This window comes from Halyomorpha halys, unplaced genomic scaffold (genome assembly GCF_000696795.3).
Source record: "Halyomorpha halys isolate HHAL.00 unplaced genomic scaffold, Hhal_1.1 Scaffold1462.1, whole genome shotgun sequence".
NCBI lineage: Eukaryota > Metazoa > Arthropoda > Insecta > Hemiptera > Pentatomidae > Halyomorpha > Halyomorpha halys.
Window position 1 is genome coordinate 258850 of NW_027107297.1, and position 9530 is coordinate 268379.

Consider the following 9530-nt stretch of genomic DNA (forward strand, 5'->3'; position numbering starts at 1 on the left):
AATAAACAAAACCATATTTATTTATTTTATGCCGACGTTTCGACCTGAGTTTCAGGTCTTCATCAGGGGTTGTGTCGTAGAGGAGGGAATGATTAGTACACACTCTTTGCTTGGTTTTGTTTATTTATGTTGTTCTTTGCTGACCGCACCCCTCGACAAACTTCTTCAAGCATTAATCTACGGTCAACTATCTACACCTCAATAAAAATAAATAGGTTTGAAAATAAAATAAAAAACTTAAATTTTCAATATTTATTGAGGCTAGAGAGAAGATACGAAGGAAGAACAGAAAACATGTCTTTCTAAAGCTTTATTTAGGAAGAAGGAGGATTCGGGAGGTGAAGCATCAGTCCATCCTATCCCTTCAACGTTCCCTGGATATGAACATCTGTCTCTTTTGACTCACTAACGTTCCGCGATTCCTCTTCTGCCATTCCATTTAATCTCAATAAGTTATCCGGGGGCCTGCACAACAGTAGGCCTCAGTTTTGTGTGACATCGAGCGTAATGGCTACTCCATGAGTAACCGACAAATACAATTTTTTACTGGTTGAATTCGGGAGTGATTTCACTGGTAGTGACTTATATTTTACAAATGATTAGAAGAATAATATAGGAAGGATAAATAAGAAGTATAAAAAAATTAAGATGAAGCACAGATTATTAAAAAAAAATTAGAAAAATATGCATATACATAACATATTAACCTACATATGCTTCAAAATTCTTCGATTAAAAAAATATCATATCGTCACTACATCGTGCTTCTAAATTTATTATATATACCTTTATAGGTTGGAAATAATAGTAATAACAATTTTCTGGTTATTTTATCCTTTCAGTTGCCTAATCTTTGTGTTTAGGCATTTTAAACGGTAACCTCATGTACATATTATATATATTTTTGGCCGTACCTCCTTTAGTTTCGTTGTCCTCAGTTAATTCAGTTCACCAATTTAATTTTAATTACCTTAAGCAATCAAACTCCTCTAATTTGCATACAATTCTAGGCACTTTTAAAAACTCTCGCATATACTCCTTCTAGTTAATTCCACCAACATGATAATCAAAAACATCATTGAATTGAAATTCTTAAGTTCAGTTATGGATTTATAGTTAGAACATAAAAGATCAATACAATTTTCGAGGAATATATTATCCGTAATATCTGTTTGTCTTGACGGTAGAGTAAAGTTTTTGAGTTTAGAAATCCCCGTTTCTTTAATAGTTTTCTATGGAATTGGTTTCACCATTAGCAGTTTAAAGTAATATTAATAATTTAAATAAAAATGGACAATAACAGCTTACTAGGTATTGTGACAAAAGCTAGTACAATAAGATTGATCAGTGCGGAAATTTGCTTCAGTGATTTTTACATTTTTTCATAACCTAGCTAAACGAAACTTTTATAATCATCAGAATAACACTAATGTATTTCCAATTCAGGTAACACCGAGAAAATTTGGCAACATTGCTTTGTTATGAACAAGCGACGCAAAGGTACCGCGTTTACACAAGTGTACGACGCACTGGACTCAAAATTACAAACGTTTAGGCTCCATGCCAATCACTGAGTTTTCTAGGACAATTCTTAAGGGAACTTTCAACACCGCCTGCTGTCGTCTTCCAACTTATGCGCAGGTATTCAAACGGCGAACGAGAAATGGTTGTATGACAGAAGAATCTAAATAGAAGCTTTGACATGATAAAGGAATGCAAATAATAAGCTAAGGGTACGAGGATGATAGTATACTGGGTGGAAATTAGCAACCACAGCATGTCCATTTCAGGTTTCCAAGGAGTCATGTTTGACGAAATTATTTAAAATAACAGGAAAGAGACTTAAAAACAGTATAAAATTAATTAATATTTACGCTGCGCTCTCTTAATAACACCTCTATTGATAGTGCACTACGTGGCGTAGGCCTAGCCAGGTTAAAGGGCGAGGGAAGTGTGAATGTATCTATATATATATTTATTTTTAAAAAATAAAATAAATCTGTACCACTAAAACCCATAAAGAGTTAGGGGTGCAGTACTTTGTTAGGAAATATTGTTACTATACCAACGGTTGTGCAAACAGGTGATTTGGTCAGAATCACGCTCGACCGCCAGATGTTTACCCAATTAAAGGTACCCACTTTATTAGGCTGGGTATACCCCGGAGATCCCCAGAACCCACAGGGTTAACTCACGGCTACAGTGAAACAGAAAATTATTATCTACCATATACGGATTCGAAGAGGGTTCGAGGAGTAGCACAATACCTTACCTATGTACACACTTCCACTAAATATATTATATGGGGTTGGACCAATGCGTAAAGTAATAAACAAAATATGAGAAAAATTAAAAATATACTTAGTGTAAGTTTCAAATACACAAAGATAATAAAATGACCCTATTTAAAATATAACTAACTAAAAATACAATCTATAAATATTTTTTAAGATAGAAATTATGATACACAGAAAATATAAGAAAAAAAACAATCAATAAATTACAGATAATCAACATAATTTGTAATTAACAAAATTTAAAAAAAAACTGAAAATGTCTTGATTAACAAAAAATAAACTAAAATATTTCGAAAAATACTGTAATATTAAACTTTTACAAAGAAATAAAAAATCTACGAAATAAATACAGAAGTGAGTCAATAAGACTGCTAGGTATAGTTTCCTTACTTCAAGGAGATTCATAAAAAATATGAATATAATAATTTACTTTATTTTGATGGGCTGACTCCGAAAAAGAAATATAAATTTATGCATTCCTGCCCTACATGGTCAAATAATGATATATACTTGTATCAATATTTTGTTCTGTGAAGCTGGGAAAATTAAAATGCTATTTATATAAATCATCAAGTTTATTGAAAGTACAGCCTTAAAAGAGTAAATAGAATAGAATTGAAATTTCTTTTTATCCAAATGAAAGCAGGATTTATTCGAATTTTCTAAACGTAATTGGGCTATTAAATCATAGTTTATTAATCTGAGTATTAAAGCTAAAATAAAATTTACATAAAAAAGAGAAACTATAAATAATTCAATAAACGGTATTGTAGCGGCTGTCCAGGACAAAACAGATATATTTACTAAATAGACAATTTACAAGAAATGACGACTTTAAGTAATTAGAGATTGTAAGATTGTTAAAATGTTCTAAATCAATCGAAACTAGATTAGATACGATAATTAAAACTGATTAGGTCACCCATGCTAAAGCAACTCAATTCCAGCAGCCGGGAATAGAATAACTCGGCTAATTGGTGTTGTGGCATCTCCAGCCATTTGATTAAATTCTACATATCTGTCAGTTTCGAGTCCGACATATAAGTAAGGCAGACATTTAGGTAAGAGTAACAAACTTTTATAAATCTCAGCAGCCCTATCTATATAACATGAGTGTAGTTGGAACCGTAAATGTTCAACAAGTTAAAGAAGCGCACTCTCAGAGATACATACTTAAAACTAGGTATTAGTTTTCCAATCATCATTCTTGCATGATTTTAAGAGGAACCAAATCGCTGACGAGCTGCTCATAGTAAGGAATTATTAGTTATTAGGAGTTAATCAGAAGTTAAGAATAAAAAATTAAGCAGAAGAAAAGAACTGAACGCCCAAATAAATAATTGCCTACCGTATCCAATGTATTGCGAATAAAATCTTAATCATTGGACACTTGAGAAATTTCCAACTTTAGTGAAAATCATTGAATTTTTTTATACATTTTAACAGTAAGACTCTTTTGATTCAACGTTCCTCAGGACTATTTAAATTTCTTTGAGCACCTATCAGGAGAGCAATACAAATATATAATAATAATTGTAGAGGTTTATTTTTGTTCACTCTAAGACTCGCTAAGATACGATCCAGAAAAAAATGTACAATGTTCAAGACATAAAGAAAGAAGAGGGAAGGCACACAACTGCACAATGCAAAACTTCTTCCAATATATAATCTTACGGTAAGAAGAAGGACCTGGGATCTCATCATAAGTGCACCTTACGATATCATTCCCAACTACAAGTATAAATTATGTTATATATGTTGTCTTTCCAATGTGTCTGGAAATGATGAATGAAGATTCCACAAGAGTAATGAAGCATAATAACGCGTCGCTTTAATTTTCATTCCCTTTGGTCAATTGAGAATGATTAACTGTATTGATTGTGACCTACAAATAAGATGAAAACCAATGAATATATGTTGAATTAAATCCATAAAACTAGTTCATCAATCATCTCCTTTGGAATATCGAACTTGTTTTCCCTTACATTACAACGTAAATCACAATCGTGAATACCAACTGATATGAATATTTCAAAATGAGGTAGTTAATAAATTTTAATAAAATTTCTCACGTAGTCCAAAGAAATATACAAAACAAAAAAATAGCAACTTATTCAATCTAATTGAAATATAATGATGAAACCTATAATTATTAAATTAATAATTAATTCAGATAAAGACGTTTTATTAATTAGTTAATTAGCAATCAAACATTTCAATAGATGTCAGATAATAAATATTATCTATATCGAAATAATAGGATGATATCTATTATAAAGATATTATCAATCTATAGAAAGATTGGAATATTCATAATATACGACTAGGTACATCATAACATAATATCTAATTATATAACACTGTAAAACAATCAAAAACAAATTAATAATAAATTTCTAAATAACTTACTCTAATGAAGCAATAGTTGCTTAACTTTTATATTTTATTAACAGTTTTTCTTCATTATTCAGTACGAATTTCAAAAAGAAGAATAGGTAAATATGAAAGAAGGAATGCATGTTATTGCCACTTCTTGTGAAAGAATGGAACCTGTACCTATGTCATAAACGACTTTAAATTACAAATGAATATGTTTATTAATTAATCATGACGTAAAAAAAAAAAAAAGATATGGATTTTGTTAAGTGAGCAAAAATCATAAGAAAATACTAATTATTTTCTGTGCTGCTATAAGTACCAATGAAGGAAAATCTTTGTAATTATACAAATAAGTGGCTTTGGGTAAAATCACATTACTGAATTTGGAATAAACCCTTTTTGGGGATTTAGCCATCTTATCATGCTCCAGAGCGACAAAGCTTAACGGTTGGTCGCAGGGAATAATATTAATTATTAAGGCATAAAATGAAAAAAAAATCATAAAAGAAAACGTTCTTCTCGGAAAAAAAAATCGTTTGTTTCCGAAATATTAGCAGTAAGGTAGTAAGTTTAAAGAAGTGATGATCATGAGACTGAAACTCGTTTTCTCAAAAGCGAGCCATCAACAGCAAGACGGACTCTCTAGAAGTAGAAGAATCACGGATCTCTCGCAAAAGTTCACCGGGATGCAGAGGATGAAGAAAATGCAACTTCTGTTCAACATTTCTACAGACTTCGATAGAGTGTGATGTGTGGCTTTACAAGGAATGGTCACCAACAACTTGGGCTATTCAGAAACTACTAAGTTGCTTATAAGATATTACAATAGAGAAAATTTTATTAGAATCTTCTGTTATTGGCCAGGTGAAACTGGACTTTGCCGAGCTGCTGAAGCCATCAGAAGAGGAGCAGCCTCCCGCCACGTCTTTCTTCAGTTAATAAAATAAGTTAATCTTATAAGATAGTAAAATCTAATATGAAATATATATCCTAAAATACTGTTCAAAATTGGCTGACTTTCATTTGTAGCAGAAGTGTGAAAGAGTGAGTCACAAAAATATCCCCCTCTGGCTCCGAAATTGCCGATTGATAGCAGTGAGAAAAACATTAAAATAGCGACGGAAAAGGAGGGACTAGTTAGAAGAGTAATAATTTTTATCGGATAGGCCAAGTATCTACCTTTGGCTATCATTTACACATAATCGGAGGGTTACGACCAAATATGGCTTGAGATGGAACCAGTAAGGTTATAATTAAAAACAAAAATGAAATCCAAATTGTTAATGTTAAGAAGAGATAATTGATTGCATCAACAGTATTTTTACGTGATTTTGAGGAGATTCACAACTTAAATAAAGACAATACCAAGGTAATTATCAATACCAACTAAATTAATATCGATTATAATTGTCAAGCCATAATATTTATCATAGGTATTGTATATCGTAATTATCAATGGTAATTAGATTATAAGAGAGAAAATCAGAAGAATAATGAATACCCTACCTAATTACCTAAAAGTAATATTGTAAGCCAAAAAACAGAATTTTTCCTCCACAATACATAGATTAGGGCTGAAGTGACGTACATTTGTGAGTCATGGACAGGGCATTAAACAAGAGCGATTCACAGTTAGTGGGCAGATTTAAAAGACGAATTCTACGGTGTACCATAGGAGTTAAGAAAACGGTGATGGTGAAAAAGTAAATAAGCGGATACATGAACTCTATGGTCACAAGAGTATCGCCTCCTTTGTAGAATACAAAGGTTGAGGTGAACGGGTTACTAGCTCAGAATAAAAGCAAGAAAGATGCCAAGAAGTGTGTATGAAAACTGTTGTTTTGAAGTAAAGCCTAGAAGAAAGTCAATGGGTAAATGAAGAGAAAATGTCCTGGCAAATCTCAGAATAGTGAAAATAAGTGTATTACATGAGCAGGAGTGATTAGATGAGACTTGGAGATTTAGAAATCCTAAAGTTCACTCTATACTTCGGTATTTAAACAAACATAATTAATTTCATTAATACATCTACAGTAAAAATATCAAGGACAGATTTTAAAAAATTGACATAAAGGCTAACAACAAAAGCTTCTGGAATCCACGGCTGTCCTCCGACTATAGCTCTCCTAACAACACTTAAGCTGTTCCCTGACAGAGATAAGGATTGGCGGTGAATAAATTATCTAAGCAAGCTTTTTATTATGGCACGGCGTTAGGGGCCAAGGCAGTTAAAAGAAACTTATTTCTATGCAAATTTGAGGAGAGATGGACAAAATATGAATGTCCATGGGTTGTGGATTGTGAAACTACACAGATTTTAACAGAATAATATTAATCCCTAAAATCAGAAACAAATATTTTACATACGTCAATGTCTTCTGAATAAAAGTTTTTAATAAGAATACTTTACATATCGGTAACAATTATGACAGAAATCATTATTTAACTAATAAAGTAAATAAATATCTGATCCCAAAGTAATCGCAGCTCAAGCCGTCAAGCACGCAGAGAATAAGTTGCAGCACCATATCCGAAATAGAATGAAATCCATCCATAACTTACAATTGAACCCATTTATTTCATCAAAAGTTGAGAAATTCTTAACAAAATAGTTACCACTTCGTATTGTCTAGTCTAGGATTTGTTTTGTCTAGGTGAAAAAAAGAGTTCAATATATAACGTAATATATCATTATCGAAACAACAAGAACATTATTCACTTTGCAATGAACATTGCAAAACACTATTATTTCAAGATAATATAAACATAATTCGTTTTTTGATAGCACGTTTACTATCCATTTAATGGTCTGTTAGCTCAGAACAATTGGAGGAAATTCAATTCTAAACAAAAATTACGCCTACTCAATAGGTTCTTCGATAAAATTACTAACTGAAAAAAATATTAGTCAATTATTAAGGGAATATCTAAATATTCTATTAATACAACAACAAAATATGGAGAAAAAAATATTAGGCCAGAAAATACGAAGTGGTAATTATTTTGTTAGATTTCTATTGATAGACGTATGCTAAAAATACTTAATCAGCTTAAGAAACTGGTTTTCTCTATCTACCCAGATTTCTTATAAAAAAACAAAAACAATGAACTTAATTAATTACATATTATTTCATCATAATAAAGACCACTCGAAATTCCAACTCAGATTTACCTTGCAAGCTGCAAAACAGTATGAGTTCTATCCTCATGCGTCAGAGGGTCTTTTCGTTTTCCACGAATTATTTTCTTATTATATTAATCATTATTTTCCCAAGGCGCAAATAAATTACAATTACAAGCTATGTAACAACAAATTACATTATAAAAATGGCCATATTGCTTCATTTTTATTTTTATTTTTTTGGGGGGAAATCGTTGAATTATTTTTTAACATCTTAAACTTTTCTTCTAAATACCACGTTGAGAATAGCCATTCCGGATTTATTTTTTAATTATCATAATATGACTAACACTTTTAATAAAATTAAAAAAAAATTATATTGGCTTTGAGGTGATTTGAAAAATTTTAAGAATTAAATACAATTTACTTTATATATACATATATATTGGGGGATACTGTGTTTTCTTCAGCATTTTATAATTCACTGTTGTTAAATAAACCAGCACATTTAATATGTTGCCATTATTTTCATTATTAATGCATATTAATTTTAAAAATTTAAAGTTTAGAGTTAGACTATACACCACTGATCAAGGAACATTGTCATTGTAATAAAATTAAAAGTTAGTGATTATGCAAATAATTTGAACATATTATATATAATGTTTATATAGAAAACAGAGAATCATATAATACTGAGGAGCAAGAAACAGTATCCCCGAAACGTCCAAGCAAAGAATAAATAAATCACTAAAGTACATTCTATTAATATAAGGTTAAAATGTTTAATCTTAAAACAATTAAAATTATTATTAAATTTTTTAAAAACTAAATTATCATTAATTGTAATAGATTTTTAAAACGGTGGATTTTTTTATTTCGTTTATTTCTATGTATATTGAAAAGTAAAAATCTCACATTTTAAGCTGGGAACTTTTTTTAATTTTTATTTGCAGTGACATAAAAAAAAACTTCTATTAAAAGATGACTACAAAGTATTCAATTATACATAAAAAATCTAATATTATAAAAACGAACAAAAGGAACGAACTATATTGGCGGGTTCTGTTTATATAGGATGTTATTACAGAGGAAATGGTTTTCTTATGTAAATCAGTCAGCCATTTCCTACCGGTTTTTATGTGGCTATCACTAGATTTTTTAATTTTGGTCTACTTATTATAATACATCTAAGTATACTGATAATATATAATTATTCTTTCATAAATTTTAAAATAAAAAAAGAAACTTGCATTTTCAGTCAAGACTGACCGAAAGCTATTAACATTGAAAGTCGGTTTGGCACTAAATCTGATTAAAATTCCGAAATTTATAAATATAGTAAATATTATTAAGCACAGGCAATTTATAAAAAACAACTGCTGCTACTCCAACTGAATTCCAAACCCTCAATGAAACTGGATAGCCAACAATATCATATTTCGGAGAGCAAACAATGAAATAGCTTTTAGCTTATATTTATTGAGGATATTTTTTACCATAAAGAGAACGGTGAGGTCGAAACTGGTCGTAATTACTGATGCAGTAATTAAGGGCACTGAGAAAACCATTCATGGGGTGCATAAAGACTCCATTAACATAGAACCCTGTGCTAGAATTAAAAACATACAGTAGTTACGAGAAAGGTTCTATTATTAATCTATGGTTATGTAGGTTAGTTTATAGGATTAGGATCCTCACTATTATTATATTAATATTTTTTTTCCTCTTTT

The 9530-nt window shown here is 30.5% G+C and overlaps 1 protein-coding gene and 1 long non-coding RNA gene across 2 annotated transcripts in view; both read right to left on the reverse strand.

Annotated features, from left to right (window-relative positions):
• barc (RRM1_TatSF1_like and RRM2_TatSF1_like domain-containing protein barc) overlaps positions 1 to 9530 on the reverse strand; it is a 140274-nt gene that overhangs the window by 33257 nt on the left and 97487 nt on the right. The gene's annotated exons all lie outside the window — the stretch shown is intronic.
• LOC136795350 (uncharacterized) overlaps positions 336 to 9530 on the reverse strand; it is a 41724-nt gene continuing 32529 nt past the window's right edge. Inside the window, exon 3 of the long non-coding RNA XR_010842939.1 lies at positions 336 to 465. This is a non-coding gene — a long non-coding RNA (uncharacterized lncRNA). The remainder of the gene's footprint in view (positions 466 to 9530) is intronic.